Source organism: Scyliorhinus torazame, chromosome 8, assembly GCF_047496885.1.
Source record: "Scyliorhinus torazame isolate Kashiwa2021f chromosome 8, sScyTor2.1, whole genome shotgun sequence".
Taxonomy (NCBI): Eukaryota; Metazoa; Chordata; class Chondrichthyes; order Carcharhiniformes; family Scyliorhinidae; genus Scyliorhinus; species Scyliorhinus torazame.
In genome coordinates, this window is record NC_092714.1 from 172,716,775 (window position 1) to 172,738,754 (window position 21,980).

General features: G+C 49.5%; 1 protein-coding gene across 4 annotated transcripts in view; it reads right to left on the reverse strand.

The window, feature by feature from the left end:
• rtf2 (replication termination factor 2) overlaps nt 1-21,980 on the reverse strand; it is a 303,881-nt gene that overhangs the window by 210,177 nt on the left and 71,724 nt on the right. The gene's annotated exons all lie outside the window — the stretch shown is intronic.

Genomic DNA, 21,980 nt, shown 5'->3' on the forward strand with positions numbered 1-21,980 from the left:
CACCTGTGGAATTTACTGCCCCATGTCTGTTTATTTAGCAAAACTCAAATCAATAGCCTCCAGATTCAGTGTCTACAAGCTCGACCCTTAAAGAGACGTTTGATAAACCAGTTTATCACAAGCAGGTGTGAATAGCCGTCATTAAATTCCCCTTCAATGCCGTTGATCTGTGAAACGTTTATGTGGACAATAGAAGTATTGATCATGTGGTGTCATTATCGAAACGGACTACAGATAATTAATCTTATTACTCCCAGAGCCAGGGAGTCAGAGATCAGTTTGGAAACCATCAGGCCAAGAGGTACCATTCCTCCAACCAGAAAAACAAACTCTGTCTCAGAACCAGTCAAACCAGGCAATGGAAACAGCACAAATTTGTTCACATCGCTACAGAAACTCTGCCATAACGTCACCGGGAATATTAGAGATTTCCAACTTCCATTCATCTTCAAAGAATGAGACAACACCGATACAGGCCTGCAATACATGCATCTTAAAGGACTATTTAGCCATGCAATTTGCTTCTGAGTATTCTGTTAATAATCTAGCTGCATGCTTCTTTCTCTAGAATCCATCACTATGTGTGTGTGCATGAGGAAGAGAATATTTTCATTGCTTTTACATTTCGTGATGTGTGAATAAACATCATCGTGTCTTACATAAGAACATATGAACTAGGAGCAGGAGTAGGCCACCTGGCCCCTCGAGCCTGCTCCACCATTCAATGAGATCATGGCTGATCTTTTGTGGACTCAGCTCCACTTTCCGGCCCTAGCACCATAACCCTTAATCCCTTTATTCTTCAAAAATTTAAATCTTCTGATTTAAACTTAACCAAATGCCTATTTCGTGTCTATTACTAAAAGTTGTGACATTCCAAAAGTTCAAGGCACTCCTTCTAAAACACACATTGGGTGGAATTCTCCATCGGCCGACGCCAGAATCGGGAAACGCATCAGGCGGAGATTCACGCATCTGCCGAAAATCAATGCCAGAGCTGGGCGCCCGGCGGAATGGCATGTTCCGTCCGTTGTCTCAACAGCAGCATGAATGCGTTCTGCTCCGCACGTAGAGTAAATGCCGTTGGCACATAATTAACAGGCTTGTTCCCGTATTGTCTGGGGCCTTTGTGATGCTCTGCCTCCGCCAGGAGGAATTACCAACAGCGAGGTTCACTTGTGGTTTTACAAATCGGGAAACAGGCTCAGTGGCTGCTGAGAGAAAGAGCGGACGGAGGTCATGTTCCCAGAGGTGCGACCGTTGGCTGTCGAACCTGCTGCTGCCAGGGGGGAGTAGCAGAGGTTGATCAGGGGATGGGCTGTGGCATGGGGTGACCCTCGTGACCGAAGTGTCCAGGCACGGACCACCATTGCTGGGCCTGCAAGGTAGCCACCCTGCTGCACACCCAACTAACCGCCCACTGTGGCCCATGGTTGCGCAGAGTGACATTGACCATATGGGTGCACCCACTCCACCCACCCCAAACCCTTCCCCACCCCACCAAGCCTTCGCCACTCCCAACCACTCTCTCCATCACCCTTCACCCCCACCTCCAGCTCACCACCCACCTCCCCCCTCCACCACCCCCACTCACCCACATCTGCAGAGCTGCCAGCCTTTCCCAACAGAAATTAGATTTCCAGATACCTAAAATCAGTATTTTGGCAGTAAAATGGTATTTTCATTTCAAAGAAAAAATGCCCACCAATCTGAAGTACTAATATAAAACACGAATGGAAAATGCAAATCTAACGTTACATACATGGGGTGACCCTCGTGACCAAGTTATCATGAGTGGGTGTTTCAAATTAAGTTTCAACCATTCAGTAAATCTAATAATGAAAAAGTCTATAACACTGCACAGAGAACAATGCAGCAGGGTTTAAAATTACCCATTTATGGTTTTTTAAATTATTAAAGGATGGATTCCTGATTCCCAGGGAGCACATGTTATGGGCCAGGGTTTAGGAAACTCCAAAGTATATCATGCCGTTCACCTGACCTACAACAGTTTATTGATTTTGGTTACGATGAGCACAAGGTCCTGCCTTTCAGGTGTTATTCAATAATATTAATAATCGCTTATTGTCACAAGTAGACTTCAATGAAGTTACTGTGAAAAGCCCCTAGTCGCCACATTCCAGCGCCTGTTCAGGGAGGCCGATATGGGAATTGATCCCGCGCTGCTGACCTTGTTCTGCATTACAAGCCAGCTGTTTAGCCCACTGTACTAAACCAGCCCGTCAGAGGCCTTAAACACTTTTAATCAATAACAAGCTTTATTCTACAAATTTAGTTAACCTTTCTATAAACACACACAGTAAGCATTTTTATCAACTACAAACATAAATACTCTTCACAGCTACAGTAATCCCTGTATTACCCTTATTAAATTCCCCCTTTAACTGTTCCAATTTAATAACAAGATCCCATAAACCATTAACCCCTTTTCAAAGGTTTGGCCCAGCACATGGCACTCAAGACCTGGTATGGATGCTCTTGTTTTCTTTCCAAAACAGGAGATTTGAATTCCTTCCAGAAAAGTTATTTCTTTTCAAGTTATCAAGCAGCCTGGAAACAGCTTTTAAAATTAAGATACAGAAACACTTCTTTGAACCTGTGCAGACCAAACCAGTTCAAACTCAAAGCGAAAGTAAAACCAACTCCCAGAACCACAGCCAAGCTCCCAACTCAAAAACGAAAGTAAAAACCCAGAGCCACAGCCCAGCTCCGCCCACACAATGACATCACTGAAGCCATGTGATAAGATAAAACATTTCTTAATGGGACACTCCCATGACACACAATAGAACCAAAGGCTATCTTCCTAACAACTACCAAACATTTTCAAATTGCATCACATCGCACCATACAATTTTCAATGCTGTATAGGCCTTCGATGACGTAGGTAGTCTACATGTGTGATTGTATAGTCGATTCTCAAACTGATTTTTAAAATCCCAATGAAGGGTTGCACTGGCACCTCGATGCGAGACAGTGCAAAGGATCACACACATGCTCTGTAAAGTGTGCGGGGAGGTGGGAAGGGGTCATGCGGGGCAGGGCTGGAGTGCACCTGATTGGGCACGAGTATACACACCATGCTAACATGTCTGCCTTTCGCCTCCTGCAGACAATGGATTTTGGAATCCCCAACCAGGAATTCTTGCCATCATCCTAGCCGCAGCAGCATTGGGGGTTGCAAGGAGGCTGTACAAGCAGGAGTGGAGAGCCAGCCACACAACAGGCTGAGGAGGAGGTGGGAAGGAGGCGCTGTATTAGGCCTCATGTATACCAGCAGCGCCTGTCATTCAAACACCTGCTGGACCGGGCATGTCGTCGAAGACACCAGCAGAGCAGGGGATGGCCATGTGGCATATCGACCACATCATGGCGCACCTGAAACCACGAGGTTACGGAGGAGGACACTCGCTCCCAGTGACCATCAAGGTGACAGTCACCCTGAACCTTTTTCTCCACGGTGTCCTTCCAGGTGCCGAGTGGGGACCTCTGTGGGATCTCACAGACGCCGGTGCACAGATGCGGTCATGGAGAACCTGTATGCCTGCTCGACACAATATATCAGGTTCAATGTGGACCGAGTTCACCAGGATGCCTGGGCAGTGGGGTTTGTTGCCATCGACAGTATGCCCCAGGTCCAGGGGGTGATCGACGGGATGCATGTCCTCCTACGAACACTGGTGCATAAGGAGGTGGTCTTCACAAACTGAAAGGGGTTCCACTCCATAAATTGTGCATCTGGTTTGTGACCATGAGATGCACGTCTGCGCCCGATACCTGGGCAGTGTGCATGACGCCTTCATCCTGGCACACTCGACGGTTCAAGAGAGAGGGGTTGGCTGCTAGGCGACAGGGGTTATCCGCTGCGGCCATGGTTCATGACGCCTATCCGGAGGCCACAGCCCGATACGGAGACCGGCGATGCCGCGACCAGGGCAGTGATCGAGTGGTGCATCGGCATCCTGATGTTGCGGTTCAGGTGCCTGGACCGCTCTGGAGGGGTCCTCCGGTATAATGCTAGGAGAGTCTCCCACTTCATGGTGGCCTGATGCATCCTCCACAAGATTGCACCGCAGAGTGGCGACATACTGGAGGATGGGGATGAACGCTAGGCCTCATCCGACGAGGAGTATGCGGGGGAGGGCGAGAAGGGAACACAATGGGACACTCTAATCGCTCCAGGTTCGACGATTAGGAGGCGTGGCAAATGGCGGCACGAACATTCCACCCGAACCCCCTCACCTTCAGCCGACCATCCACCTGCACCAACCATCGCCCCCGCATCACCTGGCACCACCAGCCCTGGAGGCCCCCGCTCGCCTCAACAGGGTCTCAATGCTCACAGCCAATGCACAAGGACTGGGCCACCTCCCTTGGGACTTGCCACATCCTTCTGTGACTGGCTCAGGTCAGCCAGCGCCTGGCACTGCCATCGACGCCCGCAGCCATGACCCATTGTGACTGGGCTAAGCTCTGGAGCGCCGCTGCAATGTCCAAGTGATCCTGGTACATAACTGCCTCTGACAGGGCACCCTTCCCTGTGCCTCAGCCACCGCCCGCACAGAGTGCCCCAGGCCTTGGACAACCTGACCTATGGCCAATATTTTTGCCCCCAAAGCCTCCAGCACGGACGCAACCCATGCGGTGTTGGCCTGGGTGGTACACATTTTTGGCACCATCTCCTGTTCCTGCAGGCGGTTGGACTCCTCCAAGTGCATCTGCAGATGCTGGATGATTGCTGATAACCCCTCATGTCGTCCCTGGCTCTGTGTCTGCATGTCCAGCATTGATGGGACCACCATTTCCAGAAGCCAGAGACTTATCTGGATGGCAGCTAGTCCCTGGTTCAGGCAGCTTGTACCCCCCCTGTCCCCCGACCGTCCACCTTCTCCGGGGTCATACCTCCACCTGATGCACCACTACATGCGTGGTGCGCACCAGGTAGGGGCCTCTTCACTAAAGTGTCCAACCAAGGTGTGTCTCTCTGAGATGGCGGAAGGTGTTGGAGACAGCTGTGATAGAAAGTCGGTGTCATCTCCGGATTAGATGGCGTTTGGGGGCTTGTTGTTGGACGTGTATAGGGTTGTGGCTGGGGGACACCAAAAGAGCCCGTCTCATTGCCAGGTAATTCTGCAAGATGTAAGACATGAAGCATGGTTGGATCACGGTTGGGGTGGTGGTGTGGGGACGGTTGAGTGGTTTGGAGGTGGTGGGTGATGCGACCATCAATTCACTCAAGGACTCACGTCGGAGTAAAACAGTGGTTTTAATTAACTATCAACTTTGCCTGCCTGAGGACAGTCCCACAGGCCAGCTACTCTTATACTCCTTCAAAGGGGCAGAGCCATGGGCTGAGCCCATACATGCTCCAATATCTCCCCCTGTGGGTGAAGCCATACAATGGCCCACAGATAAAACCCACAGGGTTAAGAACATAGAACATAACTGGTAAATTAACTGTATTTACAAACTGATGCACGATCAATGACCACTAAAGCGAGGTTGTAGTCCAACTGAAGGCTTTAATAAGCTAGATGTTTCCCCCAGCAGCTCAGGTACAGAATGAAGGCTGCTGGGGCGGCACGAGTTCTTATACCCCGCCTAGCAGGGCGGAGCTATCATACATTCCAACCAATAGAAAGCATACAGGTTCCACCAATGGTGCTTTAGCCTATCAGGTACCATAATACCGATAATACCACATTCACCCCCTGTTAAAAAAAGTCTGGTGGGGTTGGTGGCCTGAAACTATAAAACATGGCAACGTGGTATAATTAGTTATGGAGGTACCGTAATACCTCCGTACAGTGTTTGCTAACTATTTACAATTCTGATAGCTATGTACATTTGATGGTTTATATTTACAGTTTACAATCAGTCGATCGGGGGCCCTGGTCGTCCTCTGTGATCGTTGGAGATTCGGTGGTGACTCCGGTGGAGCCTCGGGCATCTGTGACTCCGGGAGCGTGGCTTCGATCTCCATGGCAACTTCGGCACCCCTAGACGGCCCTGGTTGGGAAAACGGTTGACCTGGGAAGGGAGTGCCTGCGGGGGGTGTCGGTGGGGCCGACGGAAGGACCGATCTTCCTGTAAGGTGCTGCGGTGAAGGGGAGGGTGGGACTGGTGGCTGGGATGTGCATGGGGCTCCGGCGGGCGCCAGGTCCCGTAGGGAGACCGTATCTTGTCAGCCGTCGGGGTACGCCACGTAGGCGTACTGGGGGTTAGCATGGAGCAGATGGACCCTCTTGACCAACGGGTCCGACTTGTGCACCCGCACGTGTTTTCGGAGCAGGATGGGTCCGGGTGCTGCCAGCCAGGTCGGGAGCGAGGTCCCAGAGGAGGACTTCCTGGGGAAGACAAGGAAACGTTCGTGGGGTGTCTGATTGGTGGTCGTACAAAGCAGTGACCGGATGGAGTGGAGGGCTTCCGGGAGGACGTCTTGCCAGCAGGAGACTGGGAGGTTCCTGGACCGTAGGGCCAGTCTTCCAGACCGTTCCGTTCTCCCTCTCGACCTGTCCGTTACCACGGGGGTTGTAACTGGTCGCCCTACTCGAGGCGATGCCCTTGCTGAGCAGGAATTGACACAGTTCGTCGCTCATAAAGGAGGACCCCCTATCACTGTGTATGTAAGCGGGGAACCCGAACAGTGCAAAGATGCTATGGAGGGCCTTGATGACGGTGGTTGCGGTCATGTCGGGGCATGTGATGGCGAATGGGAAATGGGAGTACTCGTCAATCACGTTCAGGAAGTACGTGTTGTGGTCGGTGGAGGGGAGGGGGCCTTTGAAGTCCATGCTGAGACGTTCAAAGGGACGGGAAGCCTTTATCAGGTGCGCTTTCTCTGGTCGGTAGAAGTGTGGTTTGCACTCCGTGCAGATTTGGCAGTCCCTGGTAGCTGACCTGACCTCCTCGATGGAGTCGGGCAGGTTGCGGGTCTTGACAAAATGGAAAAAGCGAGTGACCCCCGGGTGGCAGAGGTCCTCGTGGAGGGCTCGGAGTGTAGCCACCAGGGTTGGCCAATTCCCGAAATAAAATAGAGAACAGCAAAGGCTGAAGGGAAATTCAGCCAACACTTGCAGAAACTAGCAGGTGCAAGTTTACTGTGTATTAGACTCTGCAAAAGCCCAGACAGCATCGATACCAGCAACCATCGGCATAATAATGTAGCAGCCATCTACATACTAATGAGTGATCCACGGGAACAATCGAAACATTTAAGGTAAACAAGGCCAAGCCAGACTCCTCGGCGCCAGCAGGAGCCAACACAAAAGAGGTTAACGGACACCTAAAGACTGCCCATCGATCAGGGAACCGCTCCAGCATTGGAGAAATAGAACCAAACATACCAGGTACGGGGTCCGTCCCGAAGGACGGGAAGTCCCTGGGGACTATAATGTAAAGCCCCCCGCCCCCCCCCCCAAGTTCAAATCGTCCTTCTTGACAGGGTCACTCAGCAACGCGAACCAACCCTTGACAGTGACCTGTCCAGCTGCCTCCAAAGAACCCAAGTCTCAAGTCAAGGCTCGCTACGAGATAGGCGCTCCTAGCTACCAGTCCATACCAGCTTTGAATCCCACACACTCAGAACTCGAACGAAAGGCCATTTGTTCCCCTGACCTGGTAGGCCAGTCCGAAGCTAAATATTGGCCTGTTACTTATAGAAGTAGCTTAGAAAGTAGCGTTTACGCATGAGTAGTGATTTACTGTGTATAATAAATGTGCTTTGATTTGAATCTTACTAATTGGTGTATTGAGTTATTGATCATTACTTGAACCTGAACCTCGTGGTGGTATCATAAACATACCTGGCGACTCTAGTGCAAAGGTTATAAAACAGAGCCAATTGAACCAACCAAACGTTAGCAACAGGAGGCGATCCACTTGTGCGGTGGCACATGTGCCGCGGGACAGGGCGTCAGGAGGCTCGTTTAGCTTCCCGGGACGATACAAGATCTCGTAGTTGTAGGTGGAGAGTTCGATCCTCCACTGCAAGATCTTGTCGTTTTTTATCTTGCCCCGCTGTGCATTATCAAACATGAAAGCAACCGACCGTTGGTTCAAGAGGAGAGTGAATCTCCTCCCGCCAGGTAATGCCTCCAATGTCGCACAGCTTCTACTATGGCCTGGGCCTCCTTTTCGACTGAGGAGTGGTGGATTTTGGAAGCATGTAGGGTACGAGAGAAGGCCACGGGTCTGCCCGCTTGGTTGAGGGTGGCCGCCAGAGCTACGTCGGGCGCATCGCTCCCGACCTGGAAGGGGAGGGACCCGTTGATGGCGTGCATCATGGCCTTTGCAATGTCTGCTTTGATGCGGCTGAAGGCCTGGCGGGCCTTTATCGACAGGGGAAAAGCGCTGGATTGGATCAAGGGACGGGCCTTGTCTGCATAGTTGGGGACCTACTGGGCGTAGTAGCTTAAAAAACCCTAGGCAACGTTTCAGGGCCTTGGAGCAGTGAGGGAGGGGGAACTCCATAGGGGGGCGCATGCGTTCAGGGTCGGTGCCTATAACTCCATTTCGCACTACGTAGCCCAGGATGGCTTGGCGGTCGGTGCTAAACACGCATTAATCCTTGTTGTATGTAAGGTTAAGGGTTTTAGCAGTCTGGAGAAATTTTCGGAGGTTGGTGTCGTGGTCCTGCTGGTCATGGCGCAGATAATGACATTATCGAGATACGGGAATGTTGCCCGTAAACCGTACCGGTCAACCATTCGGTCCATCTCGCGCTGGAAGACCGAGACCCCGTTGGTGAAACGGAAGGGAAGCCTAAGAAGTGATGGAGCCATCCATCTGCCTCGAAGGCAGTGTATTTGCGGTCACTAGTACGGATGGGGAGCTGGTGGTAGGCGGACTTGAGATCCACCGTGGAGAAGACCTTATAATGCACGATCCTATTTACCAGGTCGGATATGCGGGGGAGAGGGTACGCATCCAGCTGCGGAAACCTGTTGATGGGAGATTTTTTGATTAATGGGGTGGATGAGTAGAGAACAGCGCTTTACCGTGTCAGGGTGTATGAGGCTCTCCGTGCTCCCAGAGTCGATTAGGCAGGACGTCTCATGCTCGTTGATGAATACGGTTGTCGTAGCAGTTGAGTGTTCGATGCCAAGACTGATCCAGCGTCACCGAGGCTAATCGCAGCAGTTGAGAGTTCTCTTCGGGCAGTACGTGGTCAGCCGAGCTGGGGTCCTGGGGCTTCATACAAGATGGCGGCTCCCATTGGTCGCACATAGCTGGGGGTTCACAAAATGGTGGCGCCCATCCCTCCAACGTGGCGCCCGCGGAACAAGATGGCGGCACCCGGGGTCCGCACGTGGCCCTGGAATGCGAAGGCGGCGGCGACCGCTGGCCTCACGGGGCCCGTAGAGAAGTTTGTGGTTGCGGTCCGCATTCGCCGCCGGAGACCAAGGCAACCGCACGGGCCTGGCATACCCCCACGAAATGGCCCTTTTTGCTGCATCCCTTGCAGGTGGATGCGCGGGCCGGGCAGCGCTGACTGGGGTGCTTGGCCTGCCCGCAAAGGTAGTAGCGGGGCCCCTCGGGGTTGCGAGGCCGCCTTGCAGTGCAGGCCTGTGGGGGAATGGGGGAAGTCTCGGGGTCGGCCGCGGAGGGGTTCCACGATGCCCAGGGGGCTGCCGCGCGGTCGGGAACGTAAGCGCGGGCGTTCCTGGAGGCCACGTCCAGGGAGCCTGCGAGGGCCCATGCCTCCCTGAGACCCAGGATGTCCTTTTCTAACAGACGCTGGCGGATTTGTGAAGATAGCATACCTGCCACGAAAGCGTCCCGGACTAAGAGTTCCGTGTGTTCGCTCGCCGAAACCTCCAGGCAGCTGCAGCTTCTTCCCAACACCAGGAGTGCACGGTAGAATTCCTCCAGCGATTCCCCAGGGGTTTGTCGCCTTGTTGCAAGCAGGTGCCGGGCGTAGACCTGGTTTACCGGACGAATACAGTGTCCTTTTAGCAGCTCTATTGCTGCAGCAAAGTCTTCCGCTTCCTCGATGAGGGTGTAAATCTCCGGGCTCACCCTTGAGTGCAGGACGTGCAGTTTCTGCTCTCCCGTGGGTGCGTTTTCGGCCGTCCCGAGATATCCTTTAAAGCACGCCAGCCAGTGCTTCAAGATTGCTGCTGAGTTCGCCGCATGGGGGCTAAGTTGCAGACACTCCGGCTTGATTCGGAGCTCCATCCTTTCTTCTTAAAAAAACTAGCTTATTAAATTGATGCATGACCAATGACCACTAAAGCGAGGTTGTAGTCCAATTGAAGGCTTTAATAAGCTAGATGTTTCCCCCAGCAGCTCAGGTACAGAATGAAGGCTGCTGGGGCAGCACGGGTTCTTATACCCCGCCGAGCAGGGCAGAGCTATCATACATTCTAACCAATAGTCTCGGATCGTGTTTTCCGGGTCCTTAAGGGGGAGGGGGAGCAGCCCCAAGTCGTGGTCCACATTGGCACTAACGACATAGGTAGGAAAGGGGACAAAGATGGCAGGCAGGCTTTCAGGGAGCTAGGATAACAACAGAGTTGTTATCTCTGGGTTGTTGCCCGTGCCATGTGATAATGAGATGAGGAATAGGGAGAGAGAGCAATTAAACACGTGGCTACAGGGATGGTGCAGGCGGGAGGGATTCAGATTTCTGGATAACCGGGGCTCTTTCTGGGGAAGGTGGGACCTCTACAGACAGGATGGTCTACATCTGAACCTGAGGGGCACAAATATCCTTGGGGGGGGGGGGGGGGGGGGGGGAGATTTGTTAGTGCTCTTTGGGGGGGTTTAAACTAATATAGCAGGGGCATGGGAACCGGGATTGTAGTTTTAGGGTACGAGAGATTGAGAGCATAGAGGTCAGGAGCACAGAATTGACTTCGCAGGATGGGGCCAGTGTTCAGGTAGGTGGTTTGAAGTGTGTCTACTTCAATGCCAGGAGTATACGAAATAAGGTAGGGGAACTGGCAGCATGGGTTGGTACCTGGAACTTCGATGTTGTGGCCATTTCGGAGACATGGATAGAGCAGGGACAGGAATGGTTGTTGCAGGTACCGGGGTTTAGGTGTTTTAGTAAGCTCAGAGAAGGAGGCAAAAGAGGGGGAGGTGTGGCACTGCTAGTCAAAAACAGTATTACGGTGGCGGAGAGGATGCTAGATGGGGACTCTTCTTCCGAGGTAGTATGGGCTGAGGTTAGAAACAGGAAAGGAGGTCACTCTGTTGGGAGTTTTCGTGAGGCCTCCAAATAGTTCTAGGGATGTAGAGGAAAGGATGGCGAAGATGATTTTTGATAAGAGCGAAAGTAACAGGGTAGTTAGTATGGGAGACTTTAACTTTCCAAATATTGACTGGAAAAGATATAGTTCGAGTACATTAGATGGGTCGTTTTTTTGTACAATGTGTGCAGGAGGGTTTCCAGACACAATATGTTGACAGGCCAACAAGAGGAGAGGCCACATTGGATTTGGTTTTGGGTAATGAACCAGGCCAGGTGTTAGATTTGGAGGTAGGTGAGCACTTTGGGGACAGTGACCACAATTCGGTGACGTTTACGTTAGTGATGGAAAGGGATAAGTATACCCCGCAGGGCAAGAGTTATAGCTGGGGGAAGGGCAATTATGATGCCATTAGAAATGACTTGGGGGGGGGGATAGGTTGGAGAAGTAGGCTGCAAGTGTTGGGCACACTGGATAAGTGGAGCTTGTTCAAGGATCAGCTACTGCGTGTTCTTGATAAGTATGTACCGGTCAGGCAGGGAGGAAGGCGTCGAGCGAGGGAACCGTGGTTTACCAAGGAAGTGGAATCTCTTGTTAAGAGGAAGAAGGAGGCCTATGTGAAGATGAGGAGTGAAGTTTCAGTTGGGGCACTTGATAGTTACAAGGTAGCGAGGAAGGATCTAAAGAGAGAGCTAAGACTAGCAAGGAGGGGACATGAGAGGTATTTGGCAGGTAGGATCAAGGAAAACCCAAAAGCTTTCTATAGATATGTCAGGAATAAAAGAATGATTAGGGTAAGAGTAGGGCCAGTCAAGGACAGGGATGGGAAGTTGTGTGTGGAATCTGAAGAGATAGGCGAGATACTAAATGAATATTTTTCGTCAGTATTCACTCAGGAAAAAGAGAATGTTGTGGAGGAGAATGCTGAGACCCAGGCTATTAGGATAGATGGCATTGAGGTACGTAGGGAAGAGGTGTTGGCAATTCTGGACAGGCTGAAAATAGATAAGTCCCCGGGACCTGATGGGATTTATCCTAGGATTCTCTGAGAAGCCAGGGAAGAGATTGCTGAGCCTTTGGCTTTGATTTTTATGTCATCATTGGCTACAGGAATAGTGCCAGAGGACTGGAGGATAGCAAATGTGGTCCCTTTGTTCAAGAAGGAGAGTAGAGACAACCCCGGCAACTATAGACCGGTGAGCCTCACGTCTGTTGTGGGTAAAGTCTTGGAGGGGATTATAAGAGACAAGATTTATAATCATCCAGATAGGAATAATATGATTAGGGATAGTCAGCATGGCTTTGTGAAGGGTAGGTCATGCCTCACAAACCTTATAGAGTTCTTTGAGAAGGTGACTGAACAGGTAGACGAGGGGAGAGCAGTTGATGTGGTGTATATGGATTTCAGTAAAGCGTTTGATAAGGTTCCCCACGGTAGGCGATTGCAGAAAATACGGAGGCTGGGGATTGAGGGTGATTTAGAGATGTGGATCAGAAATTGGCTAGCTGAAAGAAGACAGAGGGTGGTGGTTGATGGGAAATGTTCAGAATGGAGTTCAGTTACAAGTGGCGTACCACAAGGATCTGTTCTGGGGCCGTTGCTGTTTGTCATTTTTATAAATGACCTAGAGGAGGGCGCAGAAGGGTGGGTGAGTAAATTTGCAGACGACACTAAAGTCGGTGGTGTTGTCGACAGTGCGGAATGATGTTGCAGGTTACAGAGAGATATAGATAAGCTGCAGAGCTGGGCTGAGAGGTGGCAAATGGAGTTTAATGTAGAGAAGTGTGAGGTGATTCACTTTGGAAGGAATAACAGGAATGCGGAATATTTGGCTAATGGTAAAGTTCTTGGAAGTGTGGATGAGCAGAGGGATCTAGGTGTCCATGTACATAGATCCCTGAAAGTTGCCACCCAGGTTGATAGGGTTGTGAAGAAGGCCTATGGAGTGTTGGCCTTTATTGGTAGAGGGATTGAGTTCCGGAGTCATGAGGTCATGTTGCAGCTGTACAAAACTCTGGTACGGCCACATTTGGAGTATTGCGTACAGTTCTGGTCACCTCATTATAGGAAGGACGTGGAAGCTTTGGAGCGGGTGCAGGAGATTTACCAGGATGTTGCCTGGTATGGAGGGAAAATCTTATGAGGAAAGGCTGATGGACTGGAGGTTGTTTTCGTTAGAGAGAAGGTTAAGAGGAGACTTAATAGAGGCATACAAAATGATCAGGGGGTTAGATAGGGTGGACAGTGAGAGCCTTCTCCCGCGGATGGAAATGGCTAGCACGAGGGGACATAGCCTTAAACTGAGGGGTAATAGATATAGGACAGAGGTCAGAGGTAGGTTCTTTATGCAAAGAGTGGTGAGGTCGTGGAATGCCCTACCTCGCCAACATTGAGGGCATTTAAAAGTTTATTGGATAAGCATATGGATGATAATGGCATAGTGTAGGTTAGATGGCTTTTGTTTTTTGACTTCCCATGTCGGTGCAACATCGTGGGCCGAAGGGTCTGTACTGCGCTGTATCGTTCTATGTTCTATGTTCTAAAGCATACAATTTCCACCAATGGTGCTTTAGCCTATCAGGTACCGTAATACCTATAATACCACACAAACATAGAACATAACTGGTGAATTAACTGTATTATATTCACCCCCTGTAAAAAAAAGTCCGGCGGGGGTGATGGGTCACAAGTTCAGCCGGTCCGGCGCCCAGATCGTACGCTGCGACCGCCGAAGCACTGGTGTTGCAGCCGCTTTAGGTGGCTGGGGAAGTGGGTCCGGTGCAGCCCCAGGGGTGGACTCCGGGAGCAGCTCTTCCTGAGCTTCATTCCTGCGGACTGGTGTGCTGGGTGGAAGGGAACGCGGGGAGCCAAATGGGCACGGGGGCGCTGGGCATGGGAGAAAGAGCGGGGTACAGCACGGGGGGTACTGTGGACGTAGTGGTGGCGGAGCCTGCGGGCGCAAGGTCTCGGAGGGAGACGGTATCCCGTCGACCATCGGGGTGCTCAACATATGCGTAGTGCGGGTTGGAGTGCAGCAGCTGGACCCTCTCTTCCAGTGGATCGGTCTTATGGGTCCGAACGTGTTTCCGGAGGAGAACCGGACCCGGTGTCATCAGCCAGGGTGGGAGCGAGGCCCCTGAGGTAGTCCCCCTAGGGAAAATGAACAAGTGGTCATGAGGAGTCAGGTTTGTGGCCGTACAAAGGAGGGACCTAATAGCATGGAGTGCATCGTGGAGGACTTCCTGCCAGTGGGAAACTGGGAGATTCCTGGACCGTAGGGTCAGTAGGACGGTCTTCCAGACTGTCGCGTTCTCCCTCTCCACCTGTCCCTTTCCCCGGGGGTTGTAACTGGTAGTCCTGCTCGAGCCGATGCCTTTACTGAGCAGGTACTGACGCAGTTCGTCGCTCATGAACGACGAGCTCCTGGCGCTGTGTACGCAGTTGGGGAAACCAAACAGGGTGAAGACACTGTGCAGGGCTCTGATAACAGTGGGGGTGGTCATATCGGGGCACGGGATGGCAAACGGGCAATGGGAGAACTCATCAATAATATTGAGAAAGTAGGTATTGCCATTATTCGAGGGTAGGGGCCCTTTGAAATCGATACTGAGGCGTTCAAAGGGCCGGGACGCCTTCACCAGGTGGGTCTTATCTGGTCGATAGAAGTGCGGTTTACACTCCGCACAGATTTGGTAGTCCCTGGTTACAGCTTTGACCTCCTCGGTGGAGTAGGGCAGGTTGCGGGCCTTGATATAATGGGCGAGCCGCGTGACCCCCGGGTGGCAGAGATCGTCGTGGATAGCCCGTAGTCGGTCCTCTTGCGCACTGTCGCATATGCCGCGGGACAGGGCATCTGGGGACTCATTGAGCTTCCCAGGACGATATACTATATCGTAATTATAGGTGGCGTTAAATAGTGGGCGGGCTTTGTCTGCGTACTGGGGGACCCACTGGGCGTAGTAGGGAAAAAAAATCCAAGGCACCTCTTGAGGGCCTTGGGACAGTGAGGAAGAGGGAGTTGCAGGAGGGGGCGCAGACAGTCAGGGTCGGGCCCTTGGACTGTTTTCCACGATGTAGCCGAGGATGGCTAGACTGGTGGTGCGGAAAACGCATTTCTCCTTATTATAGGTGGGATTAAGTTGTTGGGCCGTTTGGAGAAATCGGTGGAGGTTGGCGTCGTGGTCCTGCTGATCATGGCCGCAGATGGAGACGTTGTCCAAGTACGGAAACATGGCCCGCAGCCAGTACTGGTCCACCATTCGGTCCATTGCTCATTGGAACATCAAAATCCCGTTCGTGACGCCAAAAGGGACCCGGAGGAAATGAAAAAGGTGGCCGTCTGCCTCAAACGCCGTTCGTGGCGATCCTCCGGATGGATTGGGAGCTGATGGTATGCAGACTTCAGATCCACCGTGGAGAACACGCGGTAGTGACCGATCTGATTGACCATGACTGCAATCCGGGGAAGGGGGTACGCATCAAGTTGCGTAAACCGGTTAATGGTCTGGCTGTAATCAACCACCATCCGGAACTTCTCCCCGGTCTTGACGACCACCACCGGAGCTCTCCAGGGGCTATTGCTGCCCTCTATGACTCCTTCCCGCAAGAGACGCAGGACTTCAGACCTAATAAATATTCTGTCCTGCATGCTATATCGTCTGCTGCGAGTGGCTACTGGCCTGCAATCAGCAGTGAGATTAGCGAAGAGGGAAGGAGGGTCGACTTTCAGAGTGGCGAGGCTGAACACAGTGAGTGGGGGCACGGGTCCGCCAAAGCTAAGTGTCAGGCTCTTGAGATTACATTGAAAATCGAGCCCTAAAAGGAGGGAGGCGCACAGGTCTGGGAGCACGTACAGCTGGAAATTAGCGTACTCAGCGCCCTGTACCGCTAAGGTTACCGTAGTAATTTGTACCGAGTGCGACCCAGAGGCGAGGGAAATAGTTTGTTGCGCCGGGAATATCGGGAGCGAGCAGCGGCTTACCAGACCCGGGTGGATGAAACTCTCGATGCTCCCGGAGTCGAACAGGCAAGGTGTCTCGTACCCGTTAACCCGGACGGCCATCATTGAGCTCTTGAGGTGCTTGGGTCGCGACTGGTCTAAGGTGACTGCGCTGAGTTGAGGGTAACTGACGGCGTGGACAGTGTGGATGAGCAGAGAGATCTCGGTGTCCATGCACATAGATCCCTGAAAGTTGCCACTCAGGTTGAGAGGGTTGTTAAGAAGGCGTACGGTGTGTTAGCTTTTATTGGTAGAGGGATTGAGTTTCAGAGCCATGAGGTCATGTTGCAGCTGTACAAAACTCTGGTGCGGCCGCATTTAGAGTATTGCGTGCAATTCTGGTCACCGTATTATAGGAAGGATGTGGAAGCATTGGAAAGGGTGCAGAGGAGATTTACCAGAATGTTGCCTGGTATGGAGGGAAGCTCTTATGCGGAAAGGCTGAGGGACTTGAGGCTGTTTTCGTTAGAGAGAAGAAGGTTAAGAGGTGACTTAATTGAGGCATACAAGATGATCAGAGGATTGGATAGGGTGGACAGTGAGAGCCTTTTTCCTCGGATGGTGATGTCTAGCACGAGGGGACATAGCTTTAAATTGAGGGGAGATAGATACAAGACAGACGTCAGAGGTAGGTTCTTTACTCAGAGAGTAGTAAGGGTGTGGAATGCCCTGCCTGCAACAGTAGTGGACTCACCAACACTAAGGGTATTCAAATGGTCATTGGATAGACATGTGGACGATAAGGGGATAGTGCAAATGGGCTTTAGAGTAGTTTCACAGGTCGGCGCAACATCGAGGGCTGAAGGGCCTGTACTGCACTGTAATGTTCTATGTTCTATTAACAGAATCCCCTCTTTAATTCGAAACTTTACACCACGCAAACAATATTTCTAAATATCTCAAAGAAAGGAAAATAAGAAAAAAAATGATTTTCCATGTTCTGTACACCATAATACAAGATGTCCCTCTTCTGAAACCTCCAACAGTCTCTTTATGCAATAGAACAGTACAGCACAGATCAATTCTTTTTCTAAAGCAATCCAACATGATGACTTGCATCGACCCATTTTATTTTAGAGATTTATTTTCTTTTTAACATCCTCTTATGCTCACAAGGTCAATCGCTAACCTGTTTCCGGCCACTTTTTTTTGTTGATTGCACATTACCCCATGGGGAACTATCCATATAACATTCAATGGACAACCTATTCGCAGAATTTTCCTCAAAATATTTGATATGTAAAATTCTACATCAATTGCTGCTACAGGAACTAGTGTTTTCGCAAGTAAAGTACTTTAAACCATCCTATATATTTTATAGAATCATAGATTCATGGAATCATAGAATTTACAATGCAGGAGGTGACCATTCGGCCCATCGGGTCTGCACCGGCCCTTGGAAAAGAAACCCTACACAAGCCCACACCTCCACCATCCCCATAACCCCACTCAGCCCAACCTTTTTGAACACCAAGGGCAATTTAGCATAGCCAATCCACCTAACCTGCACATCTTTGGACTGTGGAAGGAAACCGGAGCACCCGGAGGAAACCCACGCAGACACTGGGAGAACGTGCAGACTCCACACAGTGACCCAAGCCGGGGATCGAACTGGAACCCTGGAGCTGTGAAGCAACTGTGCTAACGACTATGCTGCCGTACTGCCCTTTTCTTAGCTTACCAAGCCAAGGGACAACATTATCCATTTTCACCCGCCAATAATATAACAAAAGCAGCTATATTTGATTAGCTGTCCGCAAGACATCACTGAAATGGACTAATTTCATGTCTTTGGGTTAACCCAGGCTGGAAACCGGAGTACCCATTTTTCTACATTTATGTTTTTATGTATTATTTACCATCAAAACATCTTCAATTGCCTCATGTTTCATCATAGCACTTTGTTCTAATCCACCAAAATTGCCATTTAATTGACATTTAGTCTTATCGGAGGGCACAGCCAGTTCAACTTTCCAATTAAGCTGAATTGTTTTTTTCTTTAGATAGAACATTATTTTTCTGTGACTGTTATCGGAATATCAGCAATACGTTCTAGATATAATTCAAGGTTATTCCAGATCTATTCCATTTAATCTAAGCATGCAGGTACAGTAGGCGGTAAAGAAGGCAAATGGTATGTTGGCCTTCATAGTGAGAGGATTCAAATACAGGAGCAGGGATGTATGGCTGCAATTGTACAGGGTCTTGGTGAGGGTACACCTGGAGTACTGTGTGCAGTTTTGGTCACCTTATCTGAGGAAGGGTGTGCTTGCTCGAGAGGGAGTGCAGTGAAGGTTCACCAGACTGATTCCTGGGATGGCGGGACTGACGTATTGAATCGGTTAGGATTGTATTCGCTGGAGTTCAGAAGAATGTGGGGCGATCTCATAGAAACCTATAAAATTCTAACAGGACCAGACAGGGCAGATGCAGGATATGGATATACCCTAGATATGTCTGAGGATATGGAGTAGACCAGTTAGATGAGGAGAAATTTCTTCACCCAGAGAGTGGTCGGCCTGTGGAATTCATTACCACAGGAAGCAGCTGAGGCCAAAACATTGCATATTTTCAAGAATCAGTTAGATACAGCACTTAGGTAAAGGGGATCAAAGGATATGGAAGGAAAGTGAGATTAGATTATTGAGTTGGATGATTAGCAATGATCACAGTGGATTGGATTGGATTTGTTTTATTGTCACGTGGACCGCGGTACAGTGAAAAGTATTGTTCTGCTTACAGTCCAGACAAATCATTCCATACATGAAAAAAAACATGGGACATAAATAAATATGCAATATAAATACATAGACACAGGCATCGGGTGAGGCATACAGGAGTGCAGTAGAGTGTACAGAAGATGTGTGACGAGATCAGATCACTCCATAAGAGGGTCATTCAGGAGTCTGGTAACAGCAGGGAAGAAGCTGTTTTTGAATCTGTTTGTGCGTGTTCTCAGACTTTTGTATCTCCTGCCCGATGGAAGAAGTTGGAAAAGCGAATAACCTGGGTGGGAGGGGTCTTTGATTATGCTGCCCGCTTTCACAAGGCAACGGGAGGTGTAAACAGAGTCAATGGATGGGAGACGGGTTCGCGTGATGGGACTGGGTTGTGTTCACGACTCTTTGTAGTTTCTTATGGTCTTGTGTTGAGCAGTTGCCATACCAGGCTGTGATGCAGCCAGATAGGATGCTTTCTATGGTGCATCTGTAAAAATTGGTAACAGTCGATGTGAACATGCCTAATTTCCTTAGTTTCCTGAGAAAGTATCGGCGCTGTTGTGCTTTCTTGGTTGCAGTGTCGACATGGGTGGACCAGGACGGATTGTTGATGATGTGCACACCTATGAATTTGAAGCTGTCAACCATCTCCACCTCGGCACCTTGATGCACTCGGCACCTTGATGCAGACAGGGGTGGATACGATATTTTGCTTCCTGAAGTCAATGACCAGCTCTTTCGTTTTGCTGGCAGTGAGGGAGAGATTGAATGGTGGAGCAGGCTCGAAGGGTTGAATGGCCTCCTCCTGCTCCTAGTTTCTATTTTTCCAATCTTTAAACCTACGTACGTAAAGACCCCAAGTCTAACTTTCATCTTTAATCTCAACAATTGCTAAAATTCCAGAGCCTCCCCATAGGGGAGGGATCACAAAGATGCTTGAAAGAAAGACTTTGTGAGAAGGATGCAACATCCATGGCTAATTAAAGGATCAAGGATAGTTTCAAATTAACAAAAAAAGCACAGAATACTGAAAAGATTAATGGTGAGACAGAACATTGGATAGATTTTAGAAAGTTGCAAAGAATTAAAGAAAGAGGGAATTTGGAGTATGAGAGAAAGCTAGCTAGAAATATAAAAATATATACTAACTGTTTCTAGAAATATTTGAAGTGGAAAAGAGTAGCTGACGTGAGCATTAAGAAGATAAATCTGGGCTATTATAATGGGAAGCAAGGAAGTGAAAGAAGTGTCTAGCAGGTATTTTGTGCCCATCTTCACTGTAGAAGACACATAAATATCCCTGGAATAGTTAAAAATCAACAGGTAAAAGGGGGATGGGACTTTAAACAATCACAATTAGTAGGGTAAAGATACTCGTCGAACTATTAGAACTAAAGATTGATGACGGTGCAGAATTTGGCTTTAGTGTGCCAGTTGAGGCAAACAGCAAGGGTGGCGAAATATTCACAGACAACCACAGCCTGACACGAGAGCTAGAATTGTGCAACAAGCTCAGCTAACAAACTGCAAATAACAAATGCGCACTAGTTCAAAGTAAACTGCTAAATCCCACATTCTAAACAAATGGACAGAGGGGATGGGGTGGGTTAATCTCAAGGATTACAATACAATGGCACAGGATAATTTAAGAGGCTACTGTCACACAGCCTGATGGCCCTAAACAACATCCATTCACCCTTTTACACAAAATAAACACACATTCCTTGGTGTCTCTGGGAAAATAATACCAAGTCTCTGTAATGCAATTACCAGAATGATAGTACAGTGACACAATTATCAGCTCACCAGAGGCCATTGGGCCGTGATATTTGCCTACTTAATGTGGTTAGTTGTAACTGATGATAAAATAATATAAACTGTGCTCATTTTGAACCACAGTAGAGAAGCACCTGGATTGCCCAGCGTGGCTCCCCTTAAGCATAATAAAACTACTTGAAAATTGTATCTGGACTTTGTGTTGAAATTTTATATCAGATTATTCGCTCAGATCTTTCACTGACAAACTGCCTAGACCCGATGGGTGTGTATTCTAGGGTCTTAAAAGAGATGGAAGTGGCATTGGAAGAGTGGTCTTCCAAAATTCCCCAAATATTGGAAAGGTCACAGAAGGTTGTTACATTGCAGATAGAACATAGAATTCATACCGTGCAAAAGGAGGCCGTTCGGCCCATCGAGTCTGCCTGGATCCCCTGAAAGACACCTTACCTAAGTCCTCTCCTCCGCCCCATCCCCGTAACCCTACCTAACCTGCACATCTTTGGACTGTGGGAGGAAACTGTAGCACCTGGAAAAAACTCACGCGGACACGGGAGAATGTGCAAGCTCCACACAGTCACCCAAGGCCGAAATTGAACCCATGTCCCTGGCGCTGAGGCAGCAGTGCGAACCACTGTGCCACCGTGGCACCTCTATCCAAAAAAGGACAGAGGCAGAAAGCAGCAAATGATAGGCCAGTTAGCCCTTCACAGGGAAAATGCTAGAATCTACGAAGGAAGTAATAGTAGGACATTTGGGAAATAACCATGCAATCAGGCAGAGTCAACATGGTTTTGTCAAAGGGAAATCATATTGGTCTAATCTATTAGAGTTCTTTTAGGAAATAAGAGACAAGGTGAATAAAGGGGAACCTATAGGTGTTATGTACTTCAATTTCCAAAAGGCATCCGATAAGTTACCACATATCAAAGATTACTTCACAAAATAAGAGTTCTTGTGTAAATGACAACATATAAACATGGACAGAGGATAAGTAAGCTAATGGTAAGCAGAGGGTAAGGATAAATGGGTCAATTTCAGGCTGACAAGATATTATTGGAGGAGTGGCACAAGGATTAGTGTGAGACCTGAAATATGTTTCGACCATATTAATGACTTGGAATATTGTCATCCATAATTTTGGCAGAGAGAGCACAATGTGGGAAAAAGTAAACCTGTCCACTGTGGCAGAAAGTGAAATTGAGACTAGTCATATCAGCTATGATCTTACTGAGGAGGCTTCCGGGTGCGGCGATGACCAGCTGAGT